Source organism: Oncorhynchus mykiss, chromosome 18 (genome assembly GCF_013265735.2).
Source record: "Oncorhynchus mykiss isolate Arlee chromosome 18, USDA_OmykA_1.1, whole genome shotgun sequence".
Classification (NCBI taxonomy): domain Eukaryota; kingdom Metazoa; phylum Chordata; class Actinopteri; order Salmoniformes; family Salmonidae; genus Oncorhynchus; species Oncorhynchus mykiss.
The window spans coordinates 16,332,223-16,346,369 of NC_048582.1; the positions used below are offsets into that span (position 1 = coordinate 16,332,223).

Here is a 14,147-nt window from a genome sequence, read left to right on the forward strand (position 1 = left end):
CCACGACTGAAGCTGGTTTGTTGTATCCCTCCTTCCTTCCCTCCATTTCTTGTTGTCCTTCAGGGAACAGCTTCTGTCCTCTCTCTCTCTCTCCTTCAATTACAAATGTAGATGAGTGTTATGTTTAGAACTGTCAGCCTCCAGTGAGTTATTTTCCTCACCTTCACTATCACGTTCTCTCTCTTCTTCCCCTCTATCTTTTTCACTCTTGTTTTTCTTAATCCCTCGCTCTCCTTTACTCCCTAAATGTCTCTTTCTCTCGCTACCTTCTCCCCTCTTTCTCTCCCTCCATCTTCCCCTTGCTTTAAAAAAATTGACCCAGATATTGGTGCTGTATCCTCCATGCCCCTTCTGGTGAGTGTGTGTGTTTCGTCTGGACACAGATCGTTTAAGGCCTTGTTTGATCCTCAATGGTGGTTCCTGTATTAGACATATCATCTCTGGGATCTGTTGGTTGGTTTACAACAACTCTAGACCTGGGTGGCCTTTTGTTTCACATCTGTCCTCCAAATGGACTCCTAGCCCCTCGGCTAACTCGGTAAACACCCCTGTAGGTCTGAATGCATCGTCTAGAATGAATCAATATGGTCAGTTGTGTGATATGCTTAAGTCAAATCCAATCCTCCTTCTGAAACCATGTACATCCCTTGTCAAACTCATTCCAACGAGGGGCTGAGTGTCTGCGGGTTATTTTCTCCTTCAATGTACCTGATAGATAAAAATAAGGTCACTAATTAGTAAGGAACTACCCTCACCTTGTCTGGCTTTAATTAGAAGGGAAAAAACTAAACCTGCAGACACTAGGCCCTCCATGGAATGAGTTTGACACCCGTGACGTACAGGCAGGTTAATGATTCCGGTATGTTGGTTCTAGCTCCGCAGCAGCAGGAGGCAACTGTAGGGAGAGGACTGCATGAGTACACACAACAGTACACCGCATAGAGTAAATATGAAACTTGAGAGGCGGAGAGTGTCCAGGGGGGAGAGCCATGCCCCGGAATGTGGCGATGACTCGTCAACGCCTCGCCATGGCAACTTTCTACAGTCGGAGGGTGTGTGGTTGGGGGGGAGATGGAGGAGAGAGAGGAAAGAAGTTGGGGGTGTGATATCTGATCTGCCTCCACCACCTGCAAACACTCTTTCACACACACACACACGTAACCTACATCTATGTTTAGTTTCCCCCTATCCACAGTTATATTCTGTCTACTATACACACAGAATACTATACACACACCTCCAGTAGTGTCATACTCTGGGAGTTGGTTGGAGCATGCCTTGTCCTTGTAAGGCTGTGTGTGTTCTTCAGGGCGACCATCCCCCTGTGCCAACTTCCTGTGTCCTCACCCATCACTGTCACAGCACTCAGGAGGCCCTGGCTCATAGAAATGAAATCAATAAAACAAACACCACCCATGGATATGAAATTTGATTGGATTTCAGTCACATGGCCATTTTGTTCAATATCTCCCTCCCATAATCCATATACATCTTTACTGATTGCAGTTCTTTAACCTCTGCCACTACGGCTGCGGGTGTGCTTCTAAGGCTGTTTATAGATCCGTTCATACGGCTGTTATGTATGCTCTATGAATGTTCACAGCCTGCAGGAAGCTACATTGAAGCCCTTTAGTTATTCTGTCTGTTGTATCATTCTAGAGGGGACTGAAACCTGACCCTTTCTAACCACCAATATGCTTCTAATCACTAAGTAGCCCTGACCCCTGACCTCTAACCTTTAATAAAGAACACATATCCCATCAGCTCTGACTGCATCACCCTGTTTGTCCATCCATGCTGGCACAGCCATCTTTCTGAGTGACTAACATTGTAATGCCTATTAGCTCTGCTCATGTTGATTTAGCACAGCCATACAGACACTATAATAAACACAGGACGGAGCCACAGAGACTTCTGCCAACGCAGAACAGATTTTATTAGCCTTCAATCAGCCTACATTAAGGCCCTGCCTGCGGTCATCTAATCTAGGGATTCCAAAACTCGGTCCTGGGGCCTCCCAGCTTGATGAGTTGGTTATTTGAATCAGCTGTGTAGTGCTACGTCAAACTAAACGTGCACCCATGGGGGGCCCCAGAACCCAGTTTGGGTAACCCTGATCTAGTCCATTGTTATGCATGCTAGCCCCATGGGGCTATTTAGGTCAGGTTCCCTCGCATTGCCATACAGCTGCTGGCATTGTGGTGTTGCATCTCCTAGATGCTCAGGATGGCTCAGTGAAGAATGGCCGAATATTGAATTAACCCCATACCCATACATCCTACACACACAGCAGGGCCTCTGTGGTCGTATTCCATTCCACTGTCATAGATACCTTGGCTTTTCTCCTTTCCTCAACAACCACTCATCTGACGCTGTGACCGGCGAGAGCCTAAAGGCTGCATCTCAATAGCCTAAAGTGGCTTCCTCTCGTCTCCTCTGCTCTCCCTCGTGTTCTGGTCTGAAAACACAGGGTGATTGAAAGCAATATGGTGGATGGATGCCTACCAGGAATGTGCTTTCAATAATTCAGTGCTGCAATCTAATGGCTGTTTTTGTTTGTTGACCTAAAGGGTAAAGAACTTCCATCAGGATATATATATATGTAACTCATGTAATCTCCTTCTCCCTCCCTCTTTGTCCCATTCTCTCTCTCTCTATCCCTCGATCTCTCTCTCTGGTTACGGCAGTCTCTTTCTCTCTGTTAAAACAGCTGTGTCTTAGCTTTATGTTCCTTAGGTCAGTGAACAGATCAGATGTCTCCAGACAATAAGACGCCCTCAGTCCCGCCTCTGTTACACACACAGCTACTCTGCCTGACTCAATCCCCCCACCATTTGTAGAACTACTCTGCCTGGCTTAAGGAACAGAATGAGGGAGGACAAAGTTATTTCCAACCTCATCAGTCTCCTGTTTCACCACATGCATGCATTAGGAATGCTTATCCTGGAGAATCTTATAGTCTAGCGCTGCCATTGTGAAGAGGGATTTAGGATGTTAGTATTGACGATGGGTTTCAGGCTCCTTATTTAAATAAACTTGTGTTAAGTCCCTCTGGCTAACACAAGTCAAATGAATGGCTAAAATGCCCAGCTAATTGTACATTTTAGAACTTTGTCCTTAAGAATACAGTACTGTACTGTAGGCTGTGTGTCTTCTAAAAATCAATCAGTTATCAGAATCAACTGGTCTGTGACACAAACGAGGCTAAAGAAGATTCCTAACGGTGTAGGAAATGACTTCTGGACTGGCTTCATTCAGGTCAAAAGCCTTTCTCTTCCTCTCCCAGACTGAGAATCAATACAGCCCATGTTGAATCAACTTTTCTGTTCTTTCTTTCCTTCTTCTCTTCCTTCACTTTTCCCATAGGCCTCCTCGTTCCTCTTCCTGCCATTGAGGGCAGAGGTCGGGGTAGAATGTAAATATTCGTATCTCCATGGTTACAATTGGGCACTTTAGAGCTCTGTGACAGACCTTTTGGTTGATCTTTTTCTTTGCCTGTCAGAGTTTGGAAAACGTATGTAGCAATTAGAATCACTCTATTCTAGCTATAATCGTCTACCATTCTAGAAGATCATAGGTATTCTATTTCTATTGTCTGCAGTGGAGACGTGACCTGTTACCTTGACAATAGCCTTGAAATGAACAGCTCTGATCTGGAATCAGTTGTTAGGGCTGGAGAGTGACTGGAGCATAGAGATCCTATTAAATTACTAGACGGGCTATGTCATAAAAGTTTCAGAATGGGGTTAAAATTGCAGCCATATTGGTCAGGGAGAAAAACAAACCAGTCCAATTGGATTGAATGGCAGTAGAGGCATAATCCTGATTTGACTTATGCAGGAAAATAAAAGTAAGGCATGTGATATCAGAAATTGTGTAATAGAACTGTCAACCTAAAATATTGTTATATAATTAGAAATTTATTTTATAGGGGTTTTATACACATTTTCTGTATAAATAAAAAATATATCTAAACAGGTGTTTTTTTGGAAAGCTGTGAGTTCTATTATATGATGCAATATTAGTACTTGTTGCATTTACATTTTTTTCTAAGTTCTATCATCAACTGATTTAAGACAGTGTATGTCTGTGGATTGACTGCATTGTTTGAATGGACTGTTGGCATATTGGCAGTTAATTTGAAACATTTATGGAATCATTCCTCTAATATTGGCTGGCTAGCTAGCTAATAAACATACAGTGCAGATAAATTATTCAAATTCATTATTTTACACTATCTTATCACAGCACTGGCAAACCATGGTTGACCGACTCCCTCACCAACATGGCTGACCTTTGGACCATCATAAGAAGGTTGATGTACAGTCTAGTATTCTAATTCTATGGACTGGAGCAACCTTTAACACCTGGCTCCTATTCTTCACCTTAGAGATAGATCTCTATCGATTCCACAGACATTTAGCTTCCTAAACCGAATAACCTTGTTAAGTAAAAAAAAAAGTATCTTCCTGTTTGTGGTTTGTGCTTCCTGTCTGCCCCATTCAAAGTGTTCTCATTTCTTAGTGATTTAAGGTTTGACATTCAAGGTTTGACATCGGTATTTTATACTGTTAGAAATGCAACATTGCCACCAAGTGTCTATCTAGACACTACATCAGACCTTCATTACATAGATTAACTCATAACCAGGTTTAGGGTTGCTATCTGCAATTTAGAATAGAATGTTGCAAAATCAACAAGACTGGTGAGAACTGTAAGATAAAGCAAATACAATGCTTGACGGACAGAAAGCTCAAAGAAAGAAGATTTCCAAAGAGATAATCGGGAAAAAATACCAAATTGTCATACTTGAGTAAAAGTAAAGATACCTTAATAGAAAATGACTCACGTGAAAGTCACCCAGTATCTGGCAGATAGGGATAGCCTAGTGGTTAAGAGTGGTGGACCAGTAACTGAAAGGTTACTGGTTCAAATCCCTGAGATGACCAGGTGACAAATATGTTGATGTGCCCTTGAGAAAAGGCACTTAACTGTAATTGCTCTGAATAAGAGCTTCTGCTATAATGTAAAATAAATGTAGCCTACTTAAGTGGTGGTTAAAATGTTGTGGATTGTCAAACTTGAGCAAATGCTATACTTCAAAGTATGTTTTAATTAAGTAGCCTTCTTTATACCGCTAGCAGTGATTTAAGGGATGAAAAATGCACATTCATGGTGTCTTTGCAGAAGACGACTGCCACATCCCTGGTCCACATCAGGGTAATGTGCAGCCTAATAATATATTTACATGCCTGTCACTCAGGGAGTGAGTGCTTCTGGGGGTTTCATCAGTGACAGTCCACACCATTATGACAGTGTCCAGTCCTCAGTGTGTTATTCAGACAATTTGGGCTGCAGGTAGCCTATAAGAGCTTTGGGCCAGCAACTGAAAGGTCACGGTTCAAAATCCTGAGCCAACTAGGTGAAGAATCTGTTGATGTGTCCTTGAGCATGGCACTTAACCCTAATTGATCCTATAAATCGTTCTGGATAAGAGTGTCGGCTAAATGACTAAAACGTCATTAAAAGGATGTTTGGTTTAGTGATTAAGCCCTTTGGGGGAATGAGGGTGTTCCACGGGAACTTTTAACTAATCGGGCAACAACATGGGCTGTTTTGTCATCGCTGGCTATGAAACATCAAGTAGGATGTAATGTACAGGATTAACTGGAGAATGATGTAGCCTACCCCTGAAAGTGTTTTAATTTCATGCATCTTTGCCAAAGGTGTTGCACCCCTGGAGTGTGCACATGACCTCCAGAGCACAAACACACTTCCAAGTCATATAGACGTATAAGGTGCTTGCAGAACATTTCATCAAATCAACGTTAAGACAAGTAAACGGTTTAGAATATGTTATAGCGGGTGCAGCAAAATGCTATGTTAAGTCCTGACCTTGCAGTAAATTATCTATATATACACCTGAAAAGGAATCAAGAAATGTCGGAATGAGCTGGTGGCTAGCGCGCACGTCCCAATACACATTCGGTTGCAAGACCATCAGTAGAGTTGAAAATTCAATGGAAACCTAATTAAATTGTATTTTTTTTATTCCGGAAATGGGAATTTTAAAATTTCTTTAAATTATTTTAACATTCTTACCCTTTTCGTCACCAATTATGCTAAAACGTGAGGCTAGAGCGTGCATCTACGCCATAGGCAAAGATGGGGGGCGTGTTCATAGAAATGGCACTATGCTGTCAAACCAAAATTGGAACGCAACCTGTGAAAAAAGTTGCACCTAATCTACCTGCCTACTAGGAAGGAGCGTGATTGATGCCGCGAGTCCGGTGTTGGAGAGATTAGTCAGAAGGGCTGTTGGAAATGGTAAGTACAAGCGTTACAAAAGTCATAATTAAATGTATGGAGTCAGGCTGAAGAAACATCCTAAACAGTGGTGCGTTTGTCACGTGGAAAGTGACAGGTTCTAGGTCTTAGTTGAGCAGGCAGCGTGAAGTAAGAGGCAGACAAAAATGACTAACAATTATTTTGTAAGGCATGCTTTTATCAGTTTCAACACAGTCTCAGTACCGGCGCATTCTCAATTTGGTTTCACAATTCAGTTATGTTCATTTCGATGTCGTTACCGTTACTTTAAAATCAGACGCAAACAAAGGGGCACAGCAAGCCCATCAGGTAGGTGTCCATCATCTAGATTTAGTCAGTGTAGCAAACCTCGCAGCACAGTCTCCATTTGTACTCTCACCAAACATATCAGCCTGTCATAATAAGCTTTCAGCGAACAATGATCCACCATGCCTCGGGACAGCGTCACTTCCTGTGGGCAGCTGCCTGGAAAAAAAGAGTTTTAAATACTATCATTTAGCTCATTACCAGGCATTTAACCAAAAGAAAATGCTACTCAGATTAAACATGCCAATAAATCACAGGTGACATTCTCACCCACTTAAAATGAGTGTTTCCTTGCACTTAATATTGAAACTCTGCAAAAGTACATGTGCAATAATAGGTTTTACACACGGGTTAGAACACACAAATTGCACTCAAAGATAAACTCCCTGAAACTCTAACTATACAACAAAGTCCCCACGGAAAAATAGACCTCCAATACCTGCTAGCAACTCTACCACATGGTGTTCTGAGGCAGCCAGGGCTCCCATAGCGGTGTTGACCTGCCCTATTGCTGGCACATTGCCCTCAGATCACCAGACCACACACCTCCAACCAGTTCCATTTAGCCTTCACCCACAAGGCACCTTGATATGCCCCAGGCCAGTTAGTGTCTCTCGGACAAGAACGGGAGAGACTGGCTTTCTCACCTGCGCTCAGAACCACCCATGGGAGAGACTGCAAAACCTAGGAGGGCACATACTGTGGTATGACTCATACTGTGGTACTCTGTTCAGTTAAATTGTATATGGAATTTAACATGCTACTTAAAATCAGACACAACCAAATTAAACAAAAAGGGGCACAGGAAGCGACGCAACCCAGAAAACAGGTGTCCGTCTTCAGTGCTAAGACACACAGTGGGGCAAAAAAGAATTTAGTCAGCCACCAATTGTGCAAGTTCTCCCACTTAAAAAGATGAGAGAGGCCTGATCACAAACAGTGATCCAACATGCCTCTGGACTGGATCACTTCCTGTGGGCGGCTGCAGACTGATCGATAAAAATAACTACTCATAAATATCTACTTCATATTATTTGAAGATCAGTCAGTCCCAATTTATCCACGATACAGTGGCTTGCGAAAGTATTCACCCCCCCCTTGGCATTTTTCCTATTTTGTTGCCTTACAACCTGGAATTAAAATGAAATCTTTTTTAGGGTTTGTATCATTTGATTTACATAACATGCATACCACATACCATGCAAAATATTTTTTTTGTGGTGAAACAAACCTGAAATAAGACAAAGCAATTAAGAATCTGAGCGTGCATAGCTATACACCCCCCCCCCCCCAAGTCAATACTTTGTAGAGCCACCTTTGCAGCAATTACAGCTGCTGCAAGTCTCTTGGGGTATGTCTCTATAAGCCTGGCACATCTAGCCACTGGGATTTTTGCCCATTCTTCAAGGCAAAACTGCTCCAGCTCCCTCAAGTTGGATGGGTTCCGCTGGTGGTCAGCAATCTTTAAGTCATACCACAGATTCTCAATTGGATTGAGGTCTGGGCTTTGACTAGGCCATTCCAAGACATTGAAATGTTTCCCCTTAAACCACTCGAGTGTTGCTTTAGCAGTATGCTTAGGGTCATTGTCCTGCTGGAAGGTGATCCTCCGTCTCAGTCTCAAATCTCTGGAAGACTGAAACAGGTTTCCCCTCAAGAATTTCCTTGTATTTAGCGCCATCCATCATTCCTTCAATTCTGACCAGTTTCCCAGTCCCTGCCTATGAAAAACATCCCCACAGCATGATGCTGTCACCACCATGCTTCACTGTGGGAATGGTGTTAGGTTCTAAATTGACCTAGTAAAACTCACGGACGATTAGTAAAGAGTAAACCAAGTTCATTCACCCACTGGGTCATACAGCTGCATAAGACAAAGACATGCTTCCACCAGTGGTAGTATATAAACCCCAATTTGGGTGACGTCCTCCTTCTCTTTAAACATTACATCTTTATTGCTAGGCAGGAAATTAAGTGATGTGGGCAATAAACTGTTCCATCTCCCTTAATGTGATCTGAGCTGACCTCGGCCCCCTTCGTCACTAATCCACATCTCACCACCCTTATCAGTGCCTGCCACATGTGATTATCCTTCCCTTACTCAGTACATTCCAAGCTTAGCCTCCACCATATACATTTTTCCTTCAGATAACAATTAACTTCTGGTGTAGAACCTAGACTATAGCACTATTCCAAGTTTAGGAGTCAGAACCCAGAATCCATCACTATTAAACACTTAAACTATGTTTCAAGTAAGAATTAGGCAGGTCTGATGCAGAAAAAGAAAGGAAATTCTTGCCTACTTCACCCATTTTAAAAAGTAGTGTAGTTTCAGTAGTTAGCTACTGAAAACCCTACCAACATTTGAATTAAGTTCAACTACCACTACGCTCCTGCAAAATGTAGTTAAATTACTATATAGTAAATGTAGTTCAATTACTAGTAGAACTATGTGTAGTTTACTGCTAATCAATCATATATTCTGTCTATCTATAATTATGGAGTCACCAGATAAAGCCAGAGAGAAAGATTAACCTTAATGACACTTTTGTAAAGTTTGGATCAGAATTAGTGATTGTTCAAAAATGTCCTTAACTTATTCATCGTTACTGTCTGTCAAGTCTTTCGCTTAGGGTTATCCTCCAATTTGAATGTGGTGTGGTAGCCCTGCGAGGCTTTGCCTGGACACATTTAGAATGAATGTCAGTAACAGACACATCCCTATGTCCATAGCCCTGCGAGGCTTTGCCTGGACACATTTAGAATGAATGTCAGTAACAGACACATCCCTATGTCCATATCCCTGCGAGGCTTTTCCTGGACACATTTAGAATTAATGTCAGTAACAGACACATCCCTATGTCCATAGCCCTGCGAGGCTTTGACTGTCTCATAAACACTGTGTTAGAATCACACACACCAGAGCTATTGAGTCTGGAAGGAGCACACATTTGGGCGTACAATAACTCAGACACATCCATCCCTTTGTGACATGCATCTCTTCAAAATAACCCAGATGAGCAAACGACACCCTATGGAACTATTTGACATAAATCTGAGTCAAACCTGACGACCACAAATATGTACACCCATCTGACACACGAAGATCCAGCTACTGCATGTTAAAATTGGATGACTGTTTACACAGCTATAAGGGGAGTCCGTTAAACTGAGAAATACAGCGTGAGGGTGGGACTGGTAGGGGTAAGTATGCATGCACCCATTGAACTGTGCAAAACTCATACAAGACTAGTACTACTATACTGTTAGCTATGTGTTATAGATCAGTGGTTCACATGCCTTTTTCACCGTTAGCCTTTTATATCTTTTGAGGTTTTTTAGTGGCCAACCAAGTCAGCGAAACCAATGTTCCTGGCCAGGACCCAGCCACGACTTAATTAAAATACTTTTGCCACAACTCAAAACCAGTTTCTTGACCCGCTATTTCTTTGGGGAAACACAGTTTTAGATGTACTGTATATCTTCTTATTTATTTAACCTCTGTTTATTTAAAAAAGGTTTTTCCAACCCTGATCTGTTGTGTGTTTTTGTGCTCTGTTGTAGGAGTGTCGATACAGATGAGCTGCTACCTCCAACCTACAGTGTTCCCTGTCAACCCTTAGGGTGCCTTTCTGTGGGAATACCTCACCAAGACCTAAACTGCACCTGACTCGCCTGCAACATCCAAGCATTCAGTGTCTTAGAATCTCTCATAATCAACTGAAAGACTGGTACTTAAATTGAAAGGATACTGATCACTAAAGCAACCATATCACCATATCACTAGCAACCATATCACCATATCACTAGCAACCATATCACCATATCACTAGCAACCATATCACCATATCACTAGCAACCATATCACCATATCACTAGCAACCATATCACCATATCACTAGCAACCATATCACCTAACTCCTCAATAACTGTCTTTAGAAGTATTATCCAAGATGGCTCCCACCACCATGGAGGCGGCGGACATCGTTGTTGTGGTAATGTACTTCATCCTGGTCCTTGCCATTGGCTTCTTCGCCATGATGAAAGCCAATCGGAGCACTGTGAGCGGTTACTTCCTGGCCGGCCGATCAATGAACTGGGCTATGATTGGTGCCTCTCTGTTCGTCAGCAACATTGGCAGCGAGCATTTCATTGGCCTTGCAGGGTCCGGGCGGCCAGCGGGTTCGGAGTCGCCGCATGGGAGTTCAATGCCCTCCTGCTCCTCCAGCTCCTGGGCTGGGTGTTCATCCCTGTTTACATCCACTCTGGGGTCTACACAATGCCAGAGTACCTGGCCAAGCGCTTCGGCGGCCGACGGCTCAAGGTCTACTTCGCTGCTCTCTCTCTGCTGCTCTACATCTTCACCAAGCTCTCTGTGGACCTGTACTCCGGAGCGCTCTTCATCCAGGAGTCACTGGGCTGGAATCTCTATCTGTCCATCATCCTCCTCATCACCGTGACCGCGTTGCTGACCGTCACAGGGGGCCTAGTTGCAGTCATCTACACCGACACCCTCCAGGCATTCCTGATGATTGGTGGCGCGCTATGCCTAACCGCCATTAGCCTGGTAAAAGTGGGTGGCCTGGAAGGGGTGCGGACCAAGTACATGGAAGCCAGACCGAACATCACAGCAATATTAGCATCCTCCAACTTCACCTACATCCCCTCCTGCCACGTGGAGCCCAAGCCCGACTCCCTGCGCATCCTAAGGGGCCCGCTGGACAAGGACCTCCCCTGGCCGGGCTTCCTCCTTGGCCAGACCCCGGCCTCCATCTGGTACTGGTGTGCCGACCAGGTCATCGTCCAGCGGGTGCTAGCCGCACGGAGCATCTCCCACGCTAAAGGCGCCACACTGATGGCCGGCTTCCTCAAGATCCTGCCCATGTTCATCATCGTCATTCCCGGGATGATCTCCCGCATACTGTTTGCAGATGAGCTGGCGTGTATCAGCCCAGAACACTGCATGGAGGTGTGTGGATCCAGGGCCGGGTGCTCAAACATCGCCTACCCCCGCCTGGTGATGTCCGTCATGCCGGTGGGTCTGCGTGGCCTGATGATGGCGGTGATGATCGCAGCGCTCATGAGCGACCTGGACTCCATCTTCAACTCTGCCAGCACCATCTTCACCTTGGACATTTACAAAATGGCGCGGGAGCGGGCTTCGTCGAGGGAGCTGATGGTGGTGGGACGTGTGTTCGTGGTGTTCATGGTGGTTATCAGCATCGCCTGGGTTCCAGTCATCATCGAGATGCAGGGAGGCCAGATGTTCTACTACATCCAGGAAGTGTCTGACTACCTGACCCCACCCATCGCTGCCCTATTCCTGCTGGGCGTCCTATGGCGGCGCTGCAATGAGACTGGTGCGTTCTGGGGTGGCATAGTGGGGTTCGCGTTGGGCGCCACGAGACTGGTGCTTGCGTTCGTCTACAGAGAGCCCCACTGCGACGAGCCGGACGAGCGGCCGTCTTTTGTCAAGGACGTTCATTTCATGTACGTGGCAGCCGGGCTGTTCTGGATCTCAGGCCTGGTGGCTGTGGTGGTTAGTCTCTGCACCCCTCCACCGAGCATAGAGCAGGTCCGCACCACTACCTTCTGGGGGCTACGCCAAAGAAACACAACCCTAAACATAGAGAGAGACGAGGAGATGAGCAAGCTGAACCCCCAAACTAAGACCCATGTCAATGGGAACGGCTGCATGGACAAGGAGACGACCAAAGACCTCCATAATGGGGTGGAGGCTTTATCCTATATGGAGTCTCCATCTAATCTCCAAAATGGTGGCCACCCGACCTTTTCAAGCACCGGAATGGCGGTAAACCAAGAGAAGCCTTGGGTGGTCTGCTGTGGAGGAGTAGAAGGGGAGAAGGGGAGGTGTGTGAGGGTTCTAGAGTGGTTCTGTGGGTTTAAGGAGGAACCGGCTAAGACCCGGCCCAGATCAGCTGAGGAGGAAGAGAGACTTTTGCAGGAGATGCTCCAGGAGACCCCCAGAACCAGACTCATCCTCAACATGGGCCTGGTGCTGGTCTGCTCTGTGGGGGTGTTCCTCTTCATCTACTTCTCTCTGTAGGAGGGGATCTCAACCTGTGACATACACAATATAGTTTATATGTAATATGTCTACATGTGACATCTAAAGAAGTGTTTCTTAACTTGTGTTTCCTACACCACCCCAAAAGTTCAAGCCCAGTGAATCAGGTGTGCTTGAGCTTGGCTAGAACAAAAATGTCCAACCTTGGTGGTCCTCCAACATGGATTCAGGGGTAGATGTAACATAGCAAACGTAAATCTAGTATGTAATGTTACATTTCGTATGGTACAGTGCCTTAAAGTATTCACACCGCTTGACTTTTTCAAAATGTTGTTACAAAGTGCGATTAAAATAGATGTAATTGTCATTTTTTGTCAACGATTTACACTACATACTCATGTCAAAGTGGAAAAAAATTCGCAACAAATTAAATGGAAAATAAAACACTAATATCTTCATTAGATAAGTATTCAACCCCCTGAGTCAATACGTGTTAGAATTACCTTTGGAAGCAATTATAGCTTTCTGGGTAAGTCTCGAAGAGCTTTGCAAACCTGGATTGTATAATATTTGCCCATTTATTCTTTCAAAAATTCTTCAAGCTCTGTCAAGTTGGTTGTTGATCATTGTTAAAAAGCCATTTTCAAGTCAATTTTTAAGTCAAAACTGTAACTAGGCCACTCAAACATTCAATATCGTCTTGATAAGTAACTCCAGTGTATATTTGGCCTTGCGTTTTAGGCTATTGTCCTGCTGAAAGGTGGATTTGTCTCTGTGTCTGTTGGAAAGCAGACAACCGGGTTTTCCTTTAGGACTATGCCTGTGCTTAGCTCTATTCCCTTTCTTTTAATCCCAAATAAAACTCCCAAGTTCTTGCCGATGACAAACACACATTCATTAATTTAGCAATTTTATCACACCATAGTGCTATCAGACTTCTGATACCAATGCAGGGTGAAGGAAGGGCCACAAAATGTGAACCGCTATCAAAAAATGGTATAGAAAAGTATTTTGTAAATCCAAATTACAGTATTTTGAAAATACAAAATACATTGGATTGTAGTTCAGCCAAGTGTAAGTCAAATTACAAAATACTCAGAATTCAAATAAGTATTTTAAATACATCTAACAGAAACTGTCCATCTTTGCCTGTGGTTTCAGGCTGCCACCTACGCTACACTCTACCTAAACCTAGATATAGAATACATAGAAACCCCCTTATCTAAATGGAATAGTACTGCCTGAATTGGTACTACTTTCTGTGGTAGAGTCAAAAAAGGTGCAAATGAATGTTACAGTATTAGCCCAAGCACGTTCCTGTTGTCAGACTATTTGCGTAATACAAGAAAAGGAGTTAATGGTGGTATTGCAGGAAAATAAGTCCTGTGTGTATTCATCCCCCTCAGCCCACAGTGTCCTGGTGTGCCTGAGGTCAGAAATAGCCCAGTGGGTAACCGGTGTCCTGAAAAGACCCAAGATGGACGCC

General features: G+C 44.1%; 1 pseudogene; it reads left to right on the forward strand.

The window, feature by feature from the left end:
• Window positions 1-6,102: 6,102 nt before the first annotated feature.
• On the forward strand, window positions 6,103-13,539 carry LOC110495668 (annotated as a pseudogene).
• The last annotated feature ends 608 nt before the right edge of the window (window positions 13,540-14,147 follow it).